The 25,776-nt window shown below is 42.7% G+C and overlaps 1 protein-coding gene across 1 annotated transcript in view; it reads left to right on the plus strand.

Moving 5' to 3' along the window:
- Positions 1-25,776, plus strand: part of PKHD1 (PKHD1 ciliary IPT domain containing fibrocystin/polyductin) — a 1,710,134-nt gene that overhangs the window by 215,372 nt on the left and 1,468,986 nt on the right. The window lies entirely within an intron of this gene.

The raw sequence follows: 25,776 nt of genomic DNA on the forward strand, positions 1-25,776 counted from the left end.
AAGCAAAAAAAAGAAAGCGGAATAATGTGTTATATGTAAGAAACAATGCAGAATTTAAACAATGCAGAAATAAAATGCTCTAACTATGGTGTCGATCCCAATCTTTTCAGTCATGCTTTTTATCTGTTAAAGTGATTGTAAAGTTTTATGATTTAAAGCCCAGTTTCTAAAAATAATCTTAAAAATCAGGGGCACTTTAAGTCATTAAACTTTACAAAGACGCTTCTTTTTTTAAATACTTAACATTTTGTTATGGTAAAAAACCCGCCAATCATCCGCCCGCATCTCCTTCTGTATTGAGCATATCGATGACGAATCCGGCTTCCTCCAATCGTTGCGTGCCTCATGAGCTGGATGCCAATGCCGGATTCGTCATCGATTTGTTCAATACAGAAGGAGATGTGGGGCGAAGGATCAGTGTAATGTTCGTGGGATATTTCTTTATCAGACCAATTCTGGCCAGTAGTCTTCTAATCCCAGCATCAAGTGTAAAGATAAGGAAAAATTCCAGAACTAAGTTTAACGGATTGTAGGAATCGGGTAGTACAGGAACAATAAACACAATGACCTGCAAGGGTTAATGAGGAGCAGGACAGAGACCCAAGAAGGGTTCTGAAGTAAGCAAACAGTTCTATGCTACTGAAAAACACAAATAGTAAACTAATGCTCACCATGCAGTGCACGGTTCAGTGAGAGCAGGCAGTCCAATGTTTCTGAGAATCCAATGGTTAAGCAAAGGAATGGTTAGTAGGAAAAGCAGAATTCAGTAACAAACAGACAGTCCAATCTTTCTGAGTACCTAAAGGGTTAAATAGAAGAAAGAGGAACCCTGAAGGAAAACATTGAAGAAAGGGTTCTGTGACCCCCATGGAGGCCAAGTGAAGGGGTCATATGGGGGTCAGTAGGTTGGGCCTCATGAGGGTAGGTGGTGGAAGGTAACAGAAGTGTGGCATTTCAGGTTCAGAACGTGCAATGAGAAGCTGCTGCTTTTCTGTGCACAGCTGAATGGCGGGACCTGTTGAATGGCAGGTGGATCTTACCTGTCCTGCTGTGGCGGTTTTCCAGGATTGTTTTTCTCAGCAGGTTAGTGCTGATCAAGGGAGGACTGGGAGCATCAAATGGCGACCAGGATGTGCAAGAAGAAGCTCCGGCTTCTCCTCACACAGCTTATTTCCAGGATCAGTGGCACGGCAGAGGGCTCATTCCTGTCTTTGTGGCGGCTCTGCAGGAACAACATCACGGTGGTTGGCTTAGGAGTGTAAGCTGTCCGCCATGAGGTAGGTCAGAGGTAGGCCCGCTACGGTGAAGCGGTTGCACATGGGACTGGCTGGAGACAGCAGGAGGGATGCTGGCAGCGGAGGTGGTGTCCGGAGCAGACGGCAAGCGTTAAGTTTGCAGGAGGTACAGGACCTTGTCAGGGAGAGTACACAGTGGGAGTCTGTCGGCCCGGATGGTGTGAGCGGAACGGTCGATGTGGGGACGCATGTGGGGCCTGGGAGGCCTGTGAGGCGGGTCCTAGTGCGCACAGCTCTCAGAGGCAGGTGAGTGGTGTGGAGAGGGGAGTGTGTGGGGCCGCCTTGTGTTTCCCTTCTGGAGCAGCAATGGGCAGGCCTGGCCAAAGGAGTTTTTTCAGCTTTCTGGAAGTAATCCCACGTGGAGCGGGCGGGCAAGGGCCCATTGGCATAGGCCGAGTTAGAGGGATGATCGTTAGGTGGGGTGGCCAGAGCTGGGCAATAGATTCGGGAGGAGAGGACATGGCTGGGTGCAGGTGAGGTCGGTTAGGTTAGGGCCATAGTGACTAGGGAGCCTGATGGCTTTAGGTGGCGTTTTAACAGGGGTAGGCCAGTGGTTCTAGTCAGAGCATCCCAGTGTTTTCTCTGAGGCCTGCAGTTAGTCAGTGCGTGGGGGGTCCAGTTTTGGTTTGGGTACAGGGAGCAGGTGGGGTGACTGTTGTGTGGGAGTTATTGTTGTTTGTTTCACGGTTTGCAAGTATTTTAACCAAGTCCATTAGCTATTTGTGTTAGCATTTTGCTGGCAATCATTCCCTAGCATTAGTCTTCTGGTTAACAAATGAAGGTATCAATTCTCCCAGAGGTTCAAAATCGAAATAATAGACGGCTATATTACGAGTTTTGCGGTAAGGTAAAAAAGCAGCGTTAACAGGTCCTAACGCTGCTTTTTCACTACCGCTGCTATTACGAGTCTTGCAGGTTTAGGGGCACCGCACACTTCTTTGGCCTTACCGCAAAACGACTTACGTAAGCTTCGTAAACCCTTTTTTTTTATGGGACTTCCATAGCACCGGTATTACGAGTCTGTCCTGGGAGGCCAAAAAGTGAGCGGTACACCCTCTACCTCCAAGATCCATAACGCATTCTAGTCAGTAGTTATGAGTTTTACACTACAACGCCGTAGCATAAAACTCATAACTAAAGTGCTAAAAAGTACACTAACACCCATAAACTACCTATTAACCCCTAAACCGAGGCCCTCCCGCATCGCAAACGCTATAATACAATTTTTAACCCCTAATCTATAATAAGCATATTAACCCCTAAACCGCCGCACTCCTGCCTCGCAAACACTAGTTAAATATTATTAACCCCTAATCTGCCGTCCCTAACATCGCCGCCACCTACATTATACTTATTAACCCCTTATCTGCCGTCCCCAATGTTGCCGCCACTATATTAAATGTATTAACCCCTAAGTCTAACCCTAACACCCTCTAACTTAAATATAATTGAAATAAATCTAAATAAAATTACTATAATTAACTAAATTATTCCTAACTCAAACTAAATACTTACCTATAAAATAAACGCTAAACTAGCTACTATATAACTAATAGTTACATTGTAGCTAGCTTAGGGTTTATTTTTATTTTACAGGCAAGTTTGTATTTATTTTAAATAGGTAGAATAGTTATTAAATAGTTATTAACTATTTAATAAATACCTAGCTAAAATAAATACAAATTACCCTGTAAAATAAAACCTAACCTAAGTTACAATAACACCTAACACTACACTACAATTAAATAAATTAACTAAATTAAATAAATTAAATACAATTAAATAAATTAAATTAGCTAAATCACAAACAAAACACTAAATTACAGAAAATAAAAAACAAATTACAGATCTTTAAACTAATTACACCTAATCTAATAGCCCTATCAAAATAAAAAGCCCCCCAAAATAAAAAAAAACCCTAGCCTAAACTAAACTATCAATAGCCCTTTAAAGGGCCTTTTGAGGGGCATTGCCCCAAAGTAATCAGCTCTTTTACCTGTAAAAAAAAAAACAACCCCCCCAACAGTAAAACCCACCACCCACACAACCAACCCCCCAAATAAAAGCCTAACTAAAAAAACCTAAGCTCCCCATTGCCCTGTAAAGGGCATTTGGATGGGCATTGCCCTTAAAAGGGCATTTAGCTCTTTTGCAGGCCCAAAGCCCTAAAAATAAACCCACCCAATACACCCTTAAAAAAATCCTAACACTAACCCCCTGAAAATTCACTTACCGAGAGAAGTCTTCATCCAAGCTGCAAGATGTCCTCAACGAAGCCGGCAGAAGTGGTCCTCCAGACGGGCAGAAGTGGACCTCCAGACGGGCAGAAGTCTTCATCCAGACATCATCTTCTATCTTCATCCTTCCGGCGTGGAGCAAGTCCATCTTCAAGACATCTGACGCGGAGCATCCTCTTCAAACGACGACTTCTTCGTAATGAATATCTCTTTAACTGACGTCATCCAAGATGGCATCCCTTAGATTCCGATTGGCTGATAGAATTATATCAGCCAATCGGAATTAAGGTAGAAAAAATCCTATTGGCTGATGCAATCAGCCAATAGTATTGAGCTGGCATTCTATTGGCTGTTCCAATCAGCCAATAGAATGCAAGCTCAATCCATTAGCCAATAGGATTTTTTCTACCTTAATTACGATTGGCTGATAGAATCAGCCAATCGGAATCTAAGGGACGCCATCTTGGATGATGTCACTTAAAGAGATATTCATTACGAAAAAGCCGTCGTCAGAAGAGGATGCTCCGCGTCAGATGTCTTGAAGATGGACACGCTCCGCGCCGGAAGGATGAAGATAGAAGATGCCGTCTGAATGAAGACTTCTGCCCGTCTGGAGGACCACTTCTTCCCGTCTGGAGGAGCACTTCTGCTGGCTTCGTTGAGGACATCTTGCCGCTTGGATGAAGACTTCTCCCAATAAGTGAATCTTCGGGGATTTTTTAAGGGTGTATTGGGTGGGTTTATATTTTAGGTTAGGGCTTTGGGCCTGCAAAAGAGCTAAATGCCCTTTTAAGGGCAATGCCCATCCAAATGCCCTTTTCAGGGCAATGGGGAGCTTAGATTTTTTTAGTTAGTATTTTATTTGGGGGGTTGGTTGTGTGGGTGGTGGGTTTTACTGTTGGGGGGTTGTTTGTATTTTTTTTACAGGTAAAAGAGCTGATTACTTTGGGGCAATGACCCACAAAAGGCCCTTTTAAGGGCTATTGATAGTTTAGTTTAGTTTAGGCTAGGGTATTTTTTTATTTTGGGGGGGGTTCTTTTTATTTTGATAGTCTTAGATTAGGTGTAATTAATTTAAAGATCTGAAATTTGTTTTTTATTTTCTGTAATTTAATGTTTTGTTTTTTTGTGATTCAGCTAATTTAATTTATTTAATTGTATTAAATTTAGTTTATTTATTTAATTGTAGTGTAGTGTTAGGTGTTATTGTAACTTAGGTTAGGTTTAATTTTACAGGTCAATTTGTATTTATTTTAGCTAGGTAGTTATTAAATAGTTAATAACTATTTAATAACTATTCTACCTAGTTAAAATAAATACAAAATTGCCTGTAAAATAAAAATAAACCCTAAGCTAGATACAATGTAACTATTAGTTATATTGTAGCTAGCTTAGGGTTTATTTTATAGGTAAGTATTTAGTTTTAAATAGGAATAATTTAGTTAATGATATAAATTTTATTTAGATTTATTTTTATTATATTTCAATTAGAGGGTGTTAGGGTTAGACTTAGGTTTACGGGTTAATACATTTAATATAGTGGCAGCGACGTTGGGGGCGGCAGATTAGGGGTTAATAAATGTAGGTAGGTTGCGGCGATGTTAGGGGCAGCAGATTAGGGGTTAATAAATATAATGTAGGTGGCGGCGATGTTGGGGACAGCAGATTAGGGGTTAATAAGTATAAGATAAGGGGTGTTTAGACTCGGGATTCATGTTCTCTCATGTGCTCTACGCCCACTTCTTGCCTTTTAACACCGGGTTTAGAAAAACCCGTAATACCAGCGCTGCAGGTAAGTGAGCAGTGATAAAAAACTGCTCGTTAGCACCGCATAGCTCCTAATGCAAAACTCGTAATCTGGCCGAGAGTTTTGAATATTCCCTCCTGTAGATATTGCATCACTGGAAAACAGGGTTGGGGGAGGGTGGTGCTTTCCTCTTAGAGTACCATCCAGATTTGGGAAGCAGGGTTGTAGCCCTTGGGCTTTGTTAGGGGGTTGTCCTTCTTGCTGGTTATGACAGGTTGTTTTGGATGGGAGCCGGGGACATGCTGGGGTAGCTTTTGGGAGATTAGGGACCCAGTGGGAGGCATGGATTTGACTGGCGAGGATGTGTTCCAGGGCCCTAGTATAGGAAGGGTAGCAGGGGGAAGCGAGTTAGGGATTTGGGTTAGGACCAGGGGGTGTGCAATTCCCATTGCAGCAAAGGTGGGTGGGTTTAAGGAGAGGATAGTGGAACTTGGGGGGAGCTATCGACGGCTGTTCAGGAGCAAAGCAGCTGGCGGCCAGGTATGGGTCCAAGCTACCACCGAGGAGGTTGCTCATGTCATTCGTCATTTGGCGGTTGGCGTTCGATTGGATCAAGAGGATAATGGGGTAAAGTTAACCTCAGTTGCTATGTTGGCAGGTAGCTTTACTGGGGGCTACATTTCAGAGCAGTGACAAATGGGTGCCACAGGCAGCTGTCTGGGAGCATTACAGCTGGTGACCAGGGAAAAGTCCCAGCTACCACATGGAAGGTTGCTGCATTATTCTAGGAGACGTGTAATTGGTTAGAGGAGGTAAAGGGGGCCCCTCTGAACAACACTTTGCAGATGGTGGTGAGGTACTGGTGGATAAGGAGGTAGGTGTTGGGGTTGCAGAGGGTTAGCCCCTGCATGGTACTTTATAAGTTTGATGTTCCCCTCTTTAATTAAGGGGCGCAGTATTTCCATAGGTGTTTTGTTGCTGTGTTAGTGTGTAGGTGGTTGAGTAGCGTCATAGTTGCTTATCTTGGTGGCTGTTGTGATGTGGCTAGAGTGTTGTCTTGTGGCAAGAGGTTGAGATCGAATCCGACGGTTCCGCTGGGTCTCCTCTTACAGGCCCTCTGGTTTGGGCTAGTGTTTATCTTAGCCGCCCCATTTGCCGGGAGGTTGTGAGTTTGAATTCAGCAGTGGAGGGTGCGAATTCTTCGCACACTGGTGTTCCTAGTGAGTAACTCTGCTGTTTGTGGCTTCTAGGTGGTGAGTTTGTTTTCAAAGGTGGGTATGCTTAGGTGTATCTTTGTGTGTAGGTGTTGTGGTATTTATGCCTATGTGTGTTTGGCATTTGTAGACTTGTGGGGTGTGTGGTTTAGTGTAGGTTTTGTAGGACCAGTAATTCCAGTAGATTTGGATGATCACAAAATGCAGGATAACAAGATAGTTCAATAGCATTGTTCCTGAATTTTGAATGAGTAGTAGATTTCATAGCAATTTGTAAGGTTATTTATGTTTCCACTCCCCCTGCAGCATGTGATAGCAATACCCTAATAACATATGCATATTTGTATGGTTTGTGTAGCCTTGTTCATGCTCAGTAAGAGCTGGTGGCTTAAAAAGAAATAAGACTATGCAAGCTTTGTCAATGGAAATAAAGTGGAGAGTTGTGCGGATTTTCATGCTCTTCCTGAGTTAAAAATAAATAAATAATTGACTTGAGTGTCCCTTTAAGAACTCTGAGAGTTTGGTTGGTTCGTATGGTTGTTATGTATGGGAAGGGAATAAGGTTTTGGTTGGGGTAGTGTTGTATCCATGCATGGCTATGTCCGTTGGATTTTTCTAGGTTTGGCTCCGGGTAGTTGGTGGTATTGGTGCAGTTAGTACTTCCTGTGTGTTTCAGTGATCATCTAGCTATGCGTGGTGGTGACTTAGCCCGGTGCCAGTTTGGTTTTTAACTTCCTCCATCTTCCATTTTTCCTATTGGCTTAAAAAAAAAGAAAAAATAATTCCTGCTTCTTGATTGGTTTCACCCCCCTTTTTGGTCCTTTGGTTTTCATTTTCACTTTTGGATTTGTTGTCCCTCCCCCCCTCAATTTAGTATCATTTTGCCCTCCCCCCCCCGGCTCTTAATAAAGCTTGGTCAGGGGATTTATGCATATGGGAGTGGGTCAGTTTTTGTAGGTGGTGTAGATTTATGATCATGTGTGCATGTCGTTGTTAGGCCGTTGTTTGATGTGTGTATCTATTTACGTATTCAATTTCCAGTGTATATGTGTATATAAAGGTATATGTATATATATATATATATATATATATATATATATATATATATATATATATTTATGGGTTGGATCCATGTGGTAAAGTGTGTTTATTTGGATTTGCATGTTTTATTATATTGGTATGTATGGTTGGTCCGCGTGTATATATATGTGTTGTATGTTAAAAATCTTGTTTAGGTTTTTGGCATTGTGATGGTGATTGAGTTTGGTTGAATAGGTGCCTTGTTGAGCTTCCCTTTGGGGGAATGTGGTGTTGGTCTGGGGGGTGGGTCAGATATTTTGGGCGTTGGTCACTTTGGGGGTCCTTGGGTTTATGGAGCAGGTCTTTACCAGATCTTGGTGCGGTTGGCATTTTGGCCATACGCATTAGCTGGAGGTTGAAGTAACAATTTCGGAGTATTTGTGGGTTTCTGGGTTTATGTTTGTCGGCCTGGATTGGTTATTTGGTAGTTGGGCTAGCTTTCATGCGGGATTGTGACAAGTTTGTTAGGTTGTTTCCGGCCCCTTGGGAGTATCCAGTTGCTTACGTGAGGTGAGAATCCCGGAGGGGGGTTCTGCTCACCCCAGAGTTGGGAGCAATTTGTTATGGATTGAAGTTTTTATGGTTCTAGGTGTGTTCCTTCCCATATTGTGTCTTGAGATCCCTGGTTCGGTGAAGGCCAATGCTAACCCTTTGATTATCCTATTGCGGGGCGTTGATTTATAGTGAAATTTTGGTGTAGGGGATGTTTGTCGATTTGTGGGAAGATACCAACTATGTCAGTTTCATTCGTTGTGGATAGGGCTGAAAGCTACCGGAGGGCATATTCTGGGAACAGTTGGTTGGGTTGGTGGTCTAGTTGGGTATGGGAGTATTTTGGTGGTCGCCCAGGGGTGGTTCTGGTTCAGGGTGTGATGGGGACCTGGAGTTGCGAATTTTTGATTCGGCAAGGCTTATACTCTTTCAGGGGTGTTGGTGGAGAACGTTGGGTTTTGCTTCCCCCTTTTGAAGAGCCCTTAGCTCTATTTATGTTTTTTGCAATTGCTGAAAGGACCCCCGTGGTGGTTGTCGGCTTGTAATAAGAGAACACTGATTAGATAGCTAAGTGGTTAGGAAACCAGTTTAGTCCTTGAGAGTTTATGGTTTGATGCCCTATATGGGTAGAGTAGGGTATTTGATTGTCGTTGTGGATGTAGGGTTCAGAGTAGTTCCGGTAGCAGTGGGCAATTGGGGTTTGGGTTGACTTTGGTAATTTGGCTTGTTGGTGGTGTTGGTGTGATAATATGGATCGGTTCCATGTTCATATTGATTGGAGCTTATGCAACTCGGTGTGAAGGTGGTTTTAAATGGATAAAAAAAAACAGTTGTGTGGTTTTGGGTGGCAGTTGTGGTAGATTGGATGTGGAATTTTGTGTTGGTGTTTTGGGAATTTAGTTTACTTGGGGCCTTTCATCTTTTGAATTGGAGATGGGTTTTGGGGTTGGTTTTAAATGAGTCGGATTGTTTGAGCCGGGCAGTTAATTGGTTCCCTAGAGTAGTAGTGGTTTAGGGAGCTCTCAGCTTGGTGGTTAAATTGGGTAAGTTAAGTTCCAATGTGTTGTTGGGGTGGATTTTGATGATTTGTTTCCCCCGTTAAGGGGTAACCTAGTGGTTGTTGGTGGGCAGCTTCCTCCTTATCATGGGGTTACAAGGCCGTTGTGGCGGTGCTAGACTTGGTGTCGAGCTGTGGCGGGGGGTGCTTGCCTATTTTGTGGTGGTTTGGATCAGAGTGGATTGTTGGTACCTCCTGTTTGATTGGCAGGGGAGAATTTTATACAAGGGGGCGTGCCCTTCTTAGTGGTAACGGCATGCATTGTGGATGGGCAGACACCCTGGGGTTTTTATGGAAATGTTTAACTGATTATTCGGTAAGGTTATGGATATATTATTTATGGTGTTCAATAAAGCAAGTTGCTGCCTTTGTAACTTCACCTTCTTGTGTCATGCGTTTATTTAAGTGGAACGAAAGTGCCTAGTATGGGGGTCATGGCCAGGAAACGCAGGCAGTCCAATAAAATACAACAGTAAAGCGCAAAAACAGCACCCAGGAGTACAGTGAGGCAAATTTATACTAGGGCACTGTAAGAAGGAAGGTGGTTACCTTAAATAGGCGTAGACTCGCGCAAAAGAGGGTGCACAGGTTCACAGTGAGGGCCAGAGCGTTGTGCGGTGGTAACGTTGATGCCGCATGCCGCACAACAACCTGAATTTTTATATTAATATACTTAACAACCTTTAAAACTATATATTTCTGCTTTTTTCTAAGCCCCTGCAGGCTGCCTATATCTCAAGGCATTTTTAAAGTTTTTCACAGTTAGACCGTGCTTGTTCACATGGGCCATATAGATAACATTGTGCTCACTCCTGTAGAGGTTTTTATGAGTCAGTACTGATTGGCTAAAATGAAAGTCTGTCAAAAGAACTGAAATAAGAAGGCAGTCTGCAGAGGCTTTAATACAAAGTAATCACAGAAGTAAAAAGTGCATTAATATAACAGGATTGGTTATTGAAATTGGGAGAATTGGTAATAAAGGGTTTATCTATATTTTTAAACAATACAAAATCTGGAGTAGACTGTCCCTTTAAGAGTGCCTTTGTGGAGAAATTGTGATCAAATCTAGTGACAGTTATCAAGCTTGATTGCATTGGTAATAAAAGGTTTATCTATATTTTTAAACAATACAAAATCTGGAGTAGACTGTCCCTTTAAGGGTGCCTTTGTGGAGAAATTGTGATCAAATCTAGTGACAGTTATCAAGCTTGATTGCATTGTCTGTTTGATTGTGATCACCTTGATCATTAAAAAAAGAAACAAAAAAAGACGACAATCCATTTTTTCATATATACAGCTAGATTACGAGTTGTGAGTGCTATAGGGATTTTAATGACCGGCACAAACGCAGCATTATTTCACCTCCCTATAGCACTGGTATTACAGGTTTTTAAAAAGCAGGTTTGCACGGGCGAAATGGTTGCGTTGAGCTCCATACCACACCGAAAACAAGCGCTGCTTTGACGTGCTTGTTCACAATTTACCCATAGACATCAATGGGGAGAGCCGGGGGAAAAAAAAGCCTAACACATGCGATTGCGGAAACAAAAGCTCCGTAACGCAGCCCCATTGATGTCTATGGGGAAAAAGAAAATAATGTTTAAACCTAACACCCTAACATAAACCCTGAGTCTAAACACCACTAATCTGCTGCCCCAACATTGCCGCCACCTACATATAGTTATTAACCCCTAATCTGCCGACCCCAAAATCGCCGCCACCTACATACAGTTATTAACCCCTAATCTGCCACCCCCAAAATTGCCACCACTTACATAAAACTATTAAACCCTAATCTGCCGCTCCCGATGTCGCCGCCACACTACTAAAGTTATTAACCCCTAAACCTCTGGTCTCCCACATCACTACCACTAAATAAATCCATAACCCCTAACCCTAATTTAACCCTAAGCCTAACCCTAACACCCACTAACTTTAACATAATAAAAATATAGCTAAATTAAATTTACAATTATTAACTAAATAAACCTATTAACCCCTAAACCGCCAGCCCCCCACCTCACAACAAGCTAAAATAAACTATTTTAACCCCTAAACCTAACCCTAACCCACCCCTAACTTTAACATAATTAAAATAGAGCTAAACTAAACTTACAATTATTAACTAAATAGTACCTATTTAAAACTAAATACATACTTACCTGTGAAATAAAACCTAAGCTAGCTACAATATAACTAATAGTTATATTGTAGCTAGGTTAGGTTTTATTTTTATTTCACAGGTAAGTTTGTATTTATTTTAACTAGGTAGACTAGTTAGTACATAGTTATTAACTATTTACTAACTACCTGTTTAAAATAAATACAAACTTACCTGTGAAATAAAACCTAACCTGCCTTACACTAATACCTAAAATTACAAAAAAACATAAACACTAAAATTACTAAAAATAAAAATAGCTAAATTACATAAAAAACAAACACTAAATTACAAAAAATAAGAAACAAATTATTAAAAATAAAAAAGAATTACACCTAATCTAATAGCCCTATCAAATTAAAAAAGCCCCCCCAAAATAAAAAAACCTAGCCTACAATAAACTACCAAAGAACCTTAAAAGGAAGAAATCAGCTCTTTTACCTGCAAAAAAAATACAACCAACCAACAGTAAAACCCACCATCCCCACAACCAACCCCCCCCCAAATAAAATAACTATCTAAAAAAAAAACTAAGCTCCCCATTGCCCTGAAAAGTGAATTTGTATGGGCATTGCCCTTTAAGGGCATTTAGTTCTTTTACATGCCCAGACCCTAATCTAAAAATATAACCAACCCAGAAAACCCTTAAATAAACCTAACACTAACCCCCGACAATCCACTTACAGTTATTGAAGTCCCGCTTGAAGGATCCATCCAGCCGGCAAGAAGTCTTTATCCAGACGGCCTCTTTAATCTTCATCCATCCGGCGAAGTCCTCATCCAGGCTGCAAGAATTCTTCATCCAGACAGCATCTTCTATCTTCATCCATCCGGCGAGGTGCGGGTCCATCCTGAAGACATCTGGCATGGAGCATCCTCTTCATACGGTCGCCGTATGAAGCCAATAGGATTGGAACAGCCAATAGAATGAGAGCTGCTCAAATCCTATTGGCTGGCTGATTGGGACAGCCAATAGGAATTTAGCAGCTCTAATCCTATTGGCTGATTGAAATCTTTCAGCCAGTAGGAATGCAAGGGACGCCATCTTGGATGACGTCACTTGCATTGAAGTTCCAGTTTACGGCGGCAACTGTATGAAGAGGATGCTCCGCGCCGGATGTCTTCAGGATGGACCCACTCCACAGCGGATAGATGAAGATAGAAGATGCCACCTGGATGAAGACTTCTTGCCGCCTGGATGGGGACTTTGCCAGATGGATGAAGATCGAAGAGGCCATCTGGATGAAGACTTCTTGCCGGTTGGATGGATCCTTCAAGCGGGACTTCAATAACTGTAAGTGGATCGTTGGGGGTTAGTGTTAGGTTTATTTATGTTTTTTTTGGGCTGTGATTTATTTTTAGATTAAGGTCTGGGCATGTAAAAGAGCTAAATGCCCTTTTAAGGGCAATGCCCATACAAATGCCCTTTTCAGGGCAACGGGGAGCTTAGGTTTTTTTAGATAGTTATTTTATTTGGGGTGGTTGGTTGTGGGGGTGGTGGGTTTTACTGTTGGGGGGGTTTTGTATTTTGTTCAGGTAAAAGAGATGAATTCTTTGGGGCAATTGGTAGTTTGTTGTAGGCTACGTTTTTTTTTTTTTGGGGGGGGGGCTTTTTAATTTTGATAGGGCTATTAGATTAGGTGTAAATCTTTTTTACTTTTGTTAATTTGTTTCTTATTTTTCGTAATTTAGTGTGTTTTTTTGTAATTTTAGTTAGTTTTGTAATTAGATACTTTTTTAATTTTTAGAGTAGTCTTAGGATTTTTGTAATGTGTAGTTTAGTTTAATTTAATTGGTAGTTAGTTTAATTGTAGTTTAATAATTATCTTAGTTTAATTGTTAGTTTAAAATTAATTTATTTAATTTGACAGGTAAGTTTTAATTTAGTTTAAGATAGGAAAAATGCAATTTTAATATAAAGTTCGGGGGTCGTTAGGCTTAGGGGTTAATAGTTTATTTTAATATATTTAGTTGTGGGGAGCTTTCGGTTTAGGGGTTAATAATTTATTTAAGTATATTTCGTTGTGGTGGGCTTGCGGTTTTGACGTTAATAGGTTTATTATAGCGGCGGTGTGGGCGGACGGCAGATTAGGGGTTAATAATATTTAAATAGTGTTTGCGATGCAGGAGGGTGGAGGTTTAGGGGTTAATAGGTTTATTATAGTGGCGACGATGTTGGGGAGCGGCGGAATAGGGGTTAATACATTTTAATAGTGGCGGCGATGTCCGGAGCAGCACATTAGGGGTTAATACATTTATTATAGTGTTTGCAATGCAGGAGGGCCTTGGTTTAGGGGTTAATAGGTAGTTTATGGGTGTTAGTGTACTTTTGAAAACTTTAGTTATAAGTTTTATGTTACAGATTTGTAACGTAAAACTCATAACTACTTACTTTAGATGGCAGTACGGATCTTGTCAGTATAGGCTGTACCCTAACTTTTTGGCCTCCCAAGCAAACTCGTAATACCAGCGCTATGGGAGTCCCATTGAAAAAGGACTTTTTTTAAAAGTGCGGTACTGACGTTGCGTGACAGGCTAAAAAGTGTGCGGTACACCTATACCTACAAGACTTTAGCAGCATTAGTGGAAAAAGCAGCGTTATGGGTCAGAACGCTGCTTTTTCACTCATAACGCCAAACTCGTAATCTAGCTAAGTATTAGCAAGTTTGAAAATGATAAAGATTGGAATCAACCTATAGATGCCGATTTATCAAGGGCCGAATGGCCCCTGATGTCCCCTGTTCCCGCGCAAGCCTTCAGGCTCGCCGGAAACATCAGTTAAGAAGCAGCAGTCTTAAGACCACTGCTCCTTAACTGGTCTGCCCTCTCTGAGGCTGTGGACATTAATCTGCCCGATCCTATATGATACGCTACAGCTTATCATATCCACCAGACATTGATAAATTGGCCCCCAAGTCTTGGCCGCGAATCTGCAGGTGGAGGCATTGCACAAGCAGTTTACTAGTGCTGCTTGTGCAATGTTAAATCCAGACAGCGTATGCTGTCGTCATTCAGCGATGTCTGGCGGACATGATACTTACAGCGTATCATGTCCGACAGACAATGATAAATCGACCCCATTGTATTTAACCCCTGAAAAGGTGTTGAACACATAAAGACATCTCCAGAGCAGCAATGCATTATTGTGACCTAGCTGATTGGTGATCCAATGACAGTGAACCTAGCTATACTAGTCTACAAAAGATACCAAGCAAAATGAACAAAAGACATTTGATAATTAGTGATGTCGCGAACTGAAAATTTTCCATTCTCAAACGGCAAACGTGAACGTCCGCAACTGTTCGTGAACGGGCGAACCGGGCGAACCGCCATTGACTTCAATAGGCAGGCGAATTTTAAAACCCACAGGGACTCTTTCTGGCCACAATAGTGATGGAAAAGTTGTTTCAAGGGGACTAATACCTGGACTGTGGCATGCCGGAGGGGGATCCATGGCAAAACTCCCACGGAAAATTACATAGTTGATGCAGAGTCTGGTTTTAATCCATAAAGGGCATAAATCACCTAACATTCCTAAATTGTTTGGAATAACGTGCTTTAAAACATCAGGTATCATGTTGTATCGATCAGGTAGTGTAAGGGTTACACCCGCTTCACAGTGACAGACCAAACTCCCCGTTTAACGCACCGCAAACAACCGCAAACAGTCCATTTGCACAACCACGAGATGGATAGATTTGATAGATACATAGATACATAGATTAGATAGATGGATCAATAGATGCAATATACATTTGATAGATACGATAGATAGTTAGATAGATTTGAATGATAAATAGATAGATTTGATAAATATATAATTTCCCAGACAGAGAATTACAAGACGTGCGGTCTGGGACCCATGGTAAGGTTCCCAGAGGCAGTTGCAGCGCCAGGGGTCGTGTATATGGCATGGATTTTAGGAACCGGGAGATGGAAAAAGATGCTTGGTCGGTCCTCCTACTTCAAATTTGGGGCACTGCACGTGCAATCTACTGTGCCACCAGATATGAGTGGCGTCTTAAGTAGTACTATTCTGATCAGTTTAATAGCTGTTACTCCCCCTATCGGGGGACGTGTATATGGCATGAATTTTAGGAACCGGGAGATGGAAAAAGATGCTTGGTCGGTCCTCCTACTTCAAATTTGGGGCACTGTGCGTGCAATCGTGGCCGGACTTTTAGCCAACGGACATTTGTCCGATGGACATTTGGCCGAAAAACAAGTGGCTGTCACAAAACAGTCCGGCCACGAGATAGATAGATTTGATAGATAGATAGATACATAGATTAGATAGATAGATCAATAGATGCAATATACATTTGATAGATACGATGATAGATTTGATAGATAAATAGATAGATTTGATAGCTAGATAATTTCCCAGACAGAGAATTTCAAGACGTGCGGTCTGTGACCCATGGTAAGGTTACCAGAGGCAGTTGCGGCGCCAGGGGACGTGTATATGGCATGGATTCTAGGAACGGGAGATGGAAAAAGATGCTTGGTCGGTCCTCCTACTTCAAATTTGGGGCACTGCGCGTGCAATCTACTGTGCCACCAGATATGAGTGGTGTGTTCAGTAGTACTATTCTGATCAGTTTAATACCTGTTATGCCCCCTATCAGGGGATGTGTATATGGCATGGATTTTAGGAACCGGGAGATGGAAAAAGATGCTTAGTCGGTCCTCCTACTTCAAATTTGGGGCACTGCACGTGCAATCTACTGTGCCACCAGATATGAGTGGTGTGGTTTTTGAAGCCACAGTGCAGCACCAGAGGCCAGAAAAATTTGGCATGTATTGTACACATGCCTGAAAAATTAGGTATTGTTGCAGCCGCTGCTGTAGCAGCGGCCAGAAAAATTTATGTTTGTTTCCCAGGCAGAAAGTGCCCTAAAACATTGCGGCTTGAACCCTAGTTGGTGGAGGATAAGTCATGCAAGTCATCCGGCATTCGAAGATAAAATACAGCAGCGTGTGGACTATTTTTAGCCCAAGGCAGCTCATGTCATCAGGCCTTTTTTACTCGTATGTATCGCCCAATGTCAGTCCCTTCAGGATCCATCCCTCATTCATCTTACTAAAGGTGAGGTAATCTAGACTTTTTTGACCTAGGCGACTTCTCTTCTCAGTGACAGTACCTCCTGCTGCACTGAAAGTCCTTTCTGACAGGACACTTGAAGCGGGGCAGGCCAGAAGTTCTATCGTAAATTGGGATAGCTCAGGCCACAGGTCAAGCCTGCACACCCAGTAGTCAAGGGGTTCATCGCTCCTCAGAGTGTCGAGATCTGCAGTTAAGGCGAGGTAGTCTGCTACCTGACGGTCGAGTCGTTCTCTGAGGGTGGACCCCGAAGGGCTGTGGCAATGCATAGGAGTTATAAAGCTCTGCATGTCCTCCATTAACAACACATCTGTAAAGTGTCCTGTCCTTGCCGGCGTGGTCGTGGGAGTCGGAGGATTACTTTCACCTCTTCCCCTGTTAGATTCCCGTTGTGCTGTGACATCACCCTTATACGCTGTGTAAAGCATACTTTTTAATTTATTTTGGAACTGCTGCATCCTTTCGGTAGCATTTCAGGCACTTTATGCTTATACCGGGGGTCTAGTAGCGTGGACACCCAGTACATGTCGTTCTCCTTCAGCTTTTTTATACGAGGGTTCCTCAACAGGCACGACAGCATGAAAGACCCCATTTGCACAAGGTTGGATGCCGAGCTACTCATGCCCCGTTCCTCATCCTCAGTGATCTCACTGAAGGTATCTTCTTCCCCCCAGCCATGTACAACACCACAGGTACCAGATAGGTGACAACGAGCACCCTGGGACGCCTGTTGTGGTTGGTCTTCCTCCTCCTCCTCAAAGCCACATTCCTCCTCTGACTCCTCTTCCTCACAATCCTCAGGTCCAGCAAGCGATGCTGATAAAGCTGTTTCTGGTGGTGATGGTGACTACAACTCTTCCTCTTCACACTCATCTATGGCCTGATCCAGCACTCTTCGCAGGGCACGCTCCAGGAAGAAAACAAATGGTATGATGTCGCTGATGGTGCCTTCGGTGCGACTGACTAGGTTTGTCACCTCCTCAAAAGGATGCATGAGCCTACAGGCATTGCGCATGAGCGCCCAGTAACGTGGCAAAAAAATTCCCAGCTCCCCAGAGGCTGTCCTAGCACCCCGGTCATACAAATACTCGTTAACGGCTTTTTCTTGTTGGAGCAGGCGGTCGAACATTAGGAGTGTTGAATTCCACAGTGTCGGGCTGTCGCAAATCAAGCACCTCACTGGCATGTTGTTTCGCCGCTGGATATCAGAAAAGTGCGCCATGGCCATGTATGAAGGAACACCTGAAATGGCCACATACCTTCCTGGCCTGCTTCAGGATGTCCTGTAAGCCTGGGTACTTATGCACAAAGTGTTGTACGATCAGATTACACACATGTGCCATGCACGGCACATGTGTCAACTTGCCCAATTTCAATGCCGCCACCAAATTACTTCCGTTGTCAGAAACCACTTTGCCGATCTCCAGTTGGTGCGGAGTCAGCCACTGATCCACCTGTGCGTTCAGGGCGGACAGGAATGCTGGTCCGGTGTGACTCTCTGCTTTCAGGCAAGTCAACCCCAAGACGGCGTGACACTGCCGTATCTGGGATGTGGAATAGTACCTGGGGAGCTGGGGGGGTGCCGTTGATGTGGAGCAAGACGCAGCAGCAGAAGAAGAGGTCTCAGCCGAGGAGGTTATGGAAGAGGATGGAGTAGGAGGAGTAGAGGAGGTGGCAGCAGGCCTGCCTGCAAGTCGTGGCGGTGTCACCAACTCTGCAGAGCCACGCATTCCATGGTTGTCAGCTGTCAGCAGGTTTACCCAATGCGCAGTGTAGGTGATATACCTGCCCAGACCATGCTTTGCAGACCAGCTATCAGTGGTCAGATGGACCCTTGTCCCAACACTGTGTGCCAGACATGCCATTACTTCCTTTCGCACAATCGAGTACAGGTTAGGGATTGCCTTTTGTGAAAAGAAATTTCGGCCGGGTACCTTCCACTGCGGTGTCCCAATAGCTACAAATGTTTTGAATGCCTCAGACTCCACCAGCTTGTATGGTAAAAGCTGGCAGGCTAAGAGTTCAGACAAGCCAGCTGTCAGATGCCGGGCAAGGGGGTGACTTTGTGACATTGGCTTCTTACACTCAAACATGTCCTTGACAGACACCTGACTGTGGGCAGATGAGCAGGAAATGCTCTGGGCGAGAGACGGAGTGGCGGATGGTTGAGAGGGGGCAAGGTGGACAGCAGTGGTTAACGTGGCTGAAGATGCTGGACCAGGAGGAGGATGGCGGCTTTGAGTTTGTGTGCTGCTTTTTCTCATGTGTTGATCCCATAGGCGTTTGTGATGTGCGATCATGTGCCTTCGCAAAGCAGTTGTACCTAGGTGGGTGTTGGACTTCCCACAACTCAGTTTCTTTTGGCACAGGTTGCAAATGGCATCACTGTTGTCAGAGGCAGACACACACAAAAATGCCACACTGCTGAGCTCTGCGATGACGGCATTCTGGTGGTGGCAACAGCATGCATTGATTGGCGTGCTGTCTGGCTGACCCCGGGTGCTGATGTATGCTGTCTGACTGTACCACTAGCTCCTTGCGACGACCTCCCCCTGCTTCCAACTTGTCTCCTCCTCCTCCTCTCTTTCTCCCCATCTGAACTTTCCCCCTGTTCTTCTTCTCTTCTAGCGGGCACCCACGTGACATCCCCGGACGCATCGTCATCATCAACCGCTTCACTTGTATCTGACAAATCAACAAAGGAAGCAGCAGCGGGTACAACATCATCATCATCATCACACCGTACGTCCATGTCTGTAATGCTGCCTGACTGAGACATATCACTGTTATCTACATCCTCTGTCAATGATGGTTGCGCATCACTCATTTCTTCCAAATGTTGTGTTAATAACTCCTCTGCCAGATCAAGTGAAGCGGCTGTGGTGCTAGTGTTGGTGGTGGCGGCAGTCGGGAGAGGGGTAACTTGAGAGGTGCCCGTAGATAAGCTGGAGGAGGATGTTGCGTCAAGGTTCGGAGCGAAAGCTATAGACGATTGGGTGTCCTGTGTTAAAAAGTCAACTATGTCCTCCTCAGAACTTTTCGAGTTCATGGTACGTGGCCTCTGAACACTGGCAATTATTTTAGGGCCTAAGGGAATCACAGCACCACGACCACGACGGCACTTGCGGGGTGGCCTGCCTTTGCCTGTCATTTTTTTTAAAATGTACACTTACAATACTATTAAACAAGATATGAGTGGTGCCACTGGGCAAGTGGGCACAGTATACGCTGTGAGCCTGACACAAAAAAGCAGACTGATGTTTCACAGTCCAAAAAGTTAAAAAAAAATTAAATTTACACTTACACTACTATTAAACAAGATATGAGTGGTGGCACTGGGCAAGTGTGCACAGTATACGCTGTGAGCCTGGCACACACGCTGGGAGGCAGGCAACTGCAATTAGATTACACTAGCAGACTGATGTTTCACAGTCAAAAAAGTTTTTTTTTTTTTAAATTTACACTACTGTTACAACAGATATGAGTGGTGGCACTGTGGGCAAGTGGGCCTGGCACACACGCTGGCAGGCAGGCAACTGCAATTAGATTACACTAGCAGACTGATGTTTCACAGTCAAAAATGTTTTTTTTTTTTAAATTTACACTACTGTTACAACAGATATGACTGGTGGTACTGTGGGCAAGTGGACCTGGCACACACGCTGGCAGGCAGGCAACTGCAATTAGATTACACTAGCAGACTGATGTTTCACAGTCAAAAAAGTTTGTTTTTTTAAATTTACACTACTGTTACAACAGATTTGAGTGGTGGCACTGTGGGCAAATGGGCCTGGCACACACACTGGCAGGCAGGCAACTGCAATTAGATTACACTAGCAGACTGATGTTTCACAGTCAAAAAAGTGTTTTTTTTTAAATTTACACTACTGTTACAACAGATATGAGTGGTGGCACTGTGGGCAAGTGGGCCTGGCACACACGCTGGCAGGCAGGCAACTGCAATTAGATTACACTAGCAGACTGATGTTTCACAGTCAAAAAAGTTTTTTTTTTTTAAATTTACACTACTGTTACAACAGATATGAGTGGTGGCACTGTGGGCAAGTGGGCCTGGCACACACGCTGGCAGGCAGGCAACTGCAATTAGATTACACAAGCAGACTGATGTTTCACAGTCAAAAATGTTTTTTTTTTTAAATTTACACTAATGTTACACCAGATATGAGTGGTGGCAACGGGCAAGTGGGCACAGTATACGCTGTGAGCCCGGCACACACGCTGGCAGGCAGGCAACTGCAATTAGATTACACAGGAAAAAAAAAAAAGCAGCCCTTAAAAGGGCTTTTTGGGGTGCTGTCCTTACAGCAGAGATCAGATGAGTCCTTCAGGACTGTAGTGGACACTGAATACACTAGCCTAGCTATCAATTTCCCTATTAAATCAGCAGCAGCTACACTGTCCCTCCTCTCACTAAGAAAGCAGCTTCCGAATGAATCTAAAATGGCTGCTGTCCAGGAGCTGGGAGGGTCTGGGAGGGAGGGTCTGCTGCTGATTGGCTGGAATGTGCCTGCAGACTGTGAGATACAGGGTCAAAGTTTACTCAATGATGACGAATAGGGGGCGGATCGAACATCGCATATGTTCGCCCGCCGTTGCGAACGCGAACAAGCTATGTTCACCGGGAACTATTCGCCGGCGAACAGTTCGGAACATCACTATTGATAATAGAATTCAACTGAAAATGACATGCTCTGTCTGAACCATAAACGTTTAATTTAATTTTAATTTAATTTAATAATTGTATGTCCCTTTTAATAATAGATATTTTAACACAGCAAAAATGTGTAGTTTACCTTTCCCATTTTATAGGGTTGACATCTCAGTTGTCCATGGTGCTTTCCCTAACCTTTCAAAGCACTTTTTACTTTGAGTTACTCCTGTAATGTGTTTGAATTGGCTTTTTTGTTATTAAATGTTGTTATTTGTGTTTTGTTTTGTAACCTCACTTCAAGTTCCCATTAAACACTTCAAATTCTTAAATTCAATTATAAAATACAAGACAGGTTTTAATTGTAATACAATGTGTGGTTCTTTAAATATAGACTTAATTGTTATTTGTTGTTCATTATTGGTTTAGTTATATGGTTTCCTTTTAAAAAAGTTTTGTTCAGGTTTCTCTTTTCCTGGTTTGCAGTGTTTCGGGTCTTTCTTTGTAAAGATATAAAACAAAAAACAAATATAAATTATATTCATGTGCTTAATTTTGTCAGAAACGTTTAAAATGTTTGTGTTGTATACAGTAGCCGACCTACTCAACAGAGGGCCCTGGTGCAAATTTTTTTTGGGCCCCCAAAAGGTAACTCTATATGATGATTTTGAGGATAGATAAATAGATAGATAAATAGGTAACTGCACCTGCAACGAGCAAGGCTCACCTGTAGGAGGATTGAACACATTCTTCACAAGCCTATTTATCGACTGACTGCTATGGCCCCCCCACCAGCTCTTGGGCCACGGTGCCACTGCTGCACCAATGGTAGTTAAGCCCCTGGTTATATAAATTATTTTATTATAATGAGATCATATAACCTATTTAAAGGGACAATTAAAAAACTTTTGGACAAAAAATGCCGGTAAAAGCAGCCCCTCAGATCAGAGCCTAGAAGGCCGATTTATCAAGGGCCGAATGGCCCCTGATCCCCCTGTTTCCGCACGAGCCTTCAGGCTCGCCGGAAACAGCAGTTATGAAGCAGTGGTCTTAAGACCGCTGCTCCTTAACTGGTCCGCTGCCTCTGAGGCTGCAGTCTGCAATCCGCCATATCGTGTGCGATCGGGTTGATTGACACCCCTTGTTAGCGGCCGATTGGCCGCAAATCTGCAGGGGGCGACATTGCACAAGCAGTTCACCAGAACTGCTTGTGCATTGTTAAATGCCGACAGCGTATGCTGTCGGCATTCAGCGATGTCTGTCGGACATGATACCCTACAGCATATCATGTTGGACAGACATTGATAAATCGGCCCCTAGGTATGGTATCACAGTATTTATTCATGTCAATCAATCAAGTGCCTAGTGTATAGACCAAATGGCAGCTTTTATGGCTCAGAAATCAGCACTGTGAATGTGCTAAAGCACCCTTTAAACTGCACACTAGCTTAACGGTGCAACTATAGCACAAATACCCAAGGTGGCCCTCAAAAACTTTTGGTGACACTAAACTGTTTGGCTTTATTGGCTGCAATTTTAGCACTTAATAAATTATTGCCGAGATTACGAGTTTGGCGTTAACGTGGGTGCGTTGCTAACGAGGCTTTTATTTCTAAAGCTACCTTAAGCCAACACTGGTATTACAGGTTTTTTTAAACCCGGCGTTAGCCGCAAAAAGGTGAGCGTAGAGCAAAATTTTGCTCCACATCTCACCTCAATACCAGCGTTGCTTACGGTAGCAGTAAGCTGGCAAAACGTGCTCGTGCACGATTTCCCCATAGGAAACAATGGGGATGAGCTGGCTGGAAAAAAACCTAACACCTGCAAAAAAGCAGCGTCCAGCTTCTAACGCAGCCCCATTGTTTCCTATGGGGAAATGAATTTTATGTCTGCACCTAACACCCTAACATGAACCCCGAGTCTAAATACCCCTAATATTACACTTATTAACACCTAATCTGCCACTCCGGACACCTCCGCCACCTACATTATAGTTATAAACCCCTAATCTGCCCCCCCAACGTCGCTGCAACTATATTAAATTAATTAACCCCTAATCTTCTGCCGCCAACGTCGCCGCCACTATAATAAAGTTATTAACCCCTAAACCTAAGTCTAACCCTAACCCTAACACCCCCTAATTTAAATATAATTTAAATACATCTAAATAAAATAACTACAATTAAATAAATTATTCCTATTTAAAACTAAATACTTACCTGTAAAATAAACCATAAGATAGTTAAAATATAACTAATAGTTACATTGTAGCTAGCTTAGGGTTTATATTTATTTTACAGGCAAGTTTGTATTTATTTTAACTAGATAGAATAGTTATTAAAAAGTTATTAACTATTTAATAGCTACCTAGCTAAAATAAGTACAAAATTACCTGTAAAAAAAAAATCCTAACCTAAGTTACAATTACACCTAACACTACACTATCATTAAATTAATTACTTAAACTACCTACAATTAATTACAATTAAATTCAATAAACTGAATTACGAAAAAAACAAACACTAAATTACCGAAAATAAAAAAAATTACAAGAAGTTTAAACTATTTACACCTAATCTAAGCCCCCTAGTAAAATAAAAAAGCCCCCCAAAATAATAAAATGCCCTACCCTATACTAAATTACAAATAGCCCTTAAAAGGGCCTTTTGCGGGACATTGCCCTAAAGTAATCAGCTCTTTTACCTGTAAAAAAAAGAATACAATACCCCCCAACATTACAATCCACCACCCACACACCCCTACTCTAAAACCATCCAAATACTCACTTAAAAAACCTAACACTACCCCATTGAAGATCACCCTACCTTGAGCCGTCTTCACCCAGCCGGGCACCAGTGGTCATCCGATCCGTCCAGTAGTCTTCATCCGATGGGGCAGAAGAGGACATCCAGACTGGCAGAAGTCTTCATCCTATCCGGGCAGAAGAGGACATCCGGACCGGGAGAAGGCTTCATCCAAGCGGCATCTTCTATCTTCATCCATCCGACGAGGAACGGCTCCATCTTGAAGACCTCCAGCGCGGAACATCCTTCTAGGCCGACGACTAACGATGAATGAATATTCCTTTAAATGACATCATCCAAGATGGCGTCCCTCGAATTCCGATTGGCTGATAGGATTCTATCAGCCAATCGGAATTAAGGTAGGAAAAATCAGATTGGTTGATTTAATCAGCCAATAGGATTGAAGTTCAATCCGATTGGCTGATTGGATCAGCCAATAGAATGTGAGGTCAATTCTATTGGCTGATCCAAAATCAGCCAATCGGATTGAACTTCAATCCGATTGGCTGATTAAATCAACCAATCAGATTTTTCCTACCTTAATTCCGATTGGCTGATAGGATTCTATCAGCCAATCTGAATTCGAGGGACGCCATCTTGGATGACATCATTTAAAGGAATATTCATTTGTCGTTAGTCGTCGGCCTAGAAGGATGTTCCGCGCCGGAGGTCTTCAAGATGGAGCCGTTCCTTTTCGGATGGATGAAGATAGAAGATGCCGCTTGGATGAAGCCTTCTCCCGGTCTGGATGTCCTCTTCTGCCCGGATAGGATGAAGACTTCTGCCAGTCTGGATGTCCTCTTCTGCCCCATCGGATGAAGACTACTGGATGGATGGGATGACCACTGGTGCCCAGCTGGGTGAAGACAGCTCAAGGTAGGGTGATCTTCAATGGGGTAGTGTTAGGTTTTTTTAAATGGGTATTGGGTGGGTTTTAGAGTAGGGGTGTGTAGGTGGTGGATTGTAATGTTGGGGGGGGGGTATTGTATTCTTTTTTTTTACAGGTAAAAGAGCTGATTACTTTGGGGAAATGCCCCGCAAAAGGCCCTTTTAAGGGCTATTTGTAATTTAGTATACGGTAGGGCATTTTATTATTTTGGGGGGCTTTTTTTATTTTATCAAGGGGCTTAGATTAGGTGTAATTAGTTTAAACTTCTTGTAATTTTTTTATTTTCTGTAATTTAGTGTTTGTTTTTTTCATAATTTAGTTTATTGAATTTAATTGTATTTAATTGTAGGTAGTTTATGTAATTAATTTAATGATAGTGTATTGTTAGGTGTAATTGTAACTTAGGTTAGGATTTATTTTACAGGTAAATTTGTACTTATTTTAACTAGGTAGCTATTAAATAGTTAATAACTATTTAATAACTATTGTACCTAGTTAAAATAAATACAAAGTTGCCTGTGAAATAAATATAAATCCTAAGATAGCTACAATGTAACTATTAGTTATATTGTAGCTATTTTAGGGTTTATTTTATCGGTAAGTATTTAGTTTTAAATAGGAATAATTTATTTAATTTTGTTAAATTTATTTATTTTAAATTAAATTATATTTGAGTTAGGGGGGGTTAGGGTTAGGTTTAGACTTAAGTTTAGGGGTTAATACCTTTCTTTAATATAGTAGCGGCGACGTTGGGGGTGGCAGATTAGGGGTTAATAAATGTAAGTAGGTGTCGGCGATGTTAGGGCAGGCAGATTAGGGGTTAATAAAAATTAACTAGTGTTTGCGAGGCGGGAGTGCGGCGGTTTAGGGGTTAATACATTTATTAAAGTGGCGGCAATGTCCGGTCGGCAGATTAGGGGTTAATAAGTGTAGTTAGGTTGCGGCGACATTGGGGACGGCAGATTAGGGGTTAATAACTATAATGTAGGTGCCGGCGATGTTAGGGGCAGCAGATTAGGGGTTCATA

Source organism: Bombina bombina, chromosome 4 (genome assembly GCF_027579735.1).
Source record: "Bombina bombina isolate aBomBom1 chromosome 4, aBomBom1.pri, whole genome shotgun sequence".
In the NCBI taxonomy this organism is placed as follows: domain Eukaryota; kingdom Metazoa; phylum Chordata; class Amphibia; order Anura; family Bombinatoridae; genus Bombina; species Bombina bombina.